This window comes from Neopelma chrysocephalum, unplaced genomic scaffold, assembly GCF_003984885.1.
Source record: "Neopelma chrysocephalum unplaced genomic scaffold, ASM398488v2 Primary Assembly neopelma1_25, whole genome shotgun sequence".
Lineage (NCBI taxonomy): Eukaryota > Metazoa > Chordata > Aves > Passeriformes > Pipridae > Neopelma > Neopelma chrysocephalum.
The window spans coordinates 39,014,295-39,015,262 of record NW_020897694.1 but is presented as its reverse complement, the minus strand read 5'-3'; positions in this window follow the sequence as shown (position 1 = coordinate 39,015,262).

The window sequence follows — 968 nt, the reverse complement described above, 5'->3', positions numbered from 1 at the left end:
GATTTACACTATCTTATGTAAAAGTACATTAAATCTCTTAGCAACTTTTGTTGGTATTAGTAAATAATCTCCATATGCCAACACATCATTTAAAGCTCTTCTGTACATAACAATTGACAGACCTAAACATATGGAAGTTAAAGGCACTCTAGGTGAGGGCACCCTCCAGTCATCTGCCCAGAAGCATGTGCACATCCCTATTGACATACTGTCAAAATAGATACCAAACCACAATAGTCTCTTTTCCAAATTTTCCTGGTAACTACAGATCAAATAATTTTCCCTGGTAACAATTTGCTATTCCCTATAGTTTTACACTGGTACAATTAACATTTTGCAACTTATGGCTAAACCCTTAAGTTGATCTCTCTCAGCTGTGGTGGCTTGAGAAGGCATAAAAAACAGAAACACCTCACTTTTCTATCCCCCTGCCAGCTATATTTTGTCACAAAAGTTAACATTTCTGTCTTTGAATATATAGAAGGAGAATATTAATACCATAAGAAAAACCAGTTTTCATGTAGCCACACATCAAGTGTTTGTTTCCCCCCTTTTTTATTCTAGGACTGCACTCTGACCTGTGTTACTTTTTATCTGTTGTTCATAGCAGCTGAATTGCAGCTGGGTCAAGAGTCACCTAAGCAAGTGAGGGAGCAAAGGTGACTTTCCAATGACAAAGCCCTTTTTATATGGTGCCTCCACCCTTGTGGTGGCTGTGCAGCTCCCTTTCTGATCAGGCTTCAGCCACTGTCAGCATTTTGCACTTCTGATAGATTCAGAAATTTTATAGGAGGAACAAATATGTCTTCTGTGTGACCTTTTGTACAGAACTGCTCAGAAAATGTCACCAAGATACTGAGTTAAGCATGTTTTCCATTTACTGATATCTCTTGTGGCACTGAATGAGGATTAGATTGACAAAGTATGCTGACTCATGTGGTTTCGTAGAGCAATCCAGGAGAATAGAT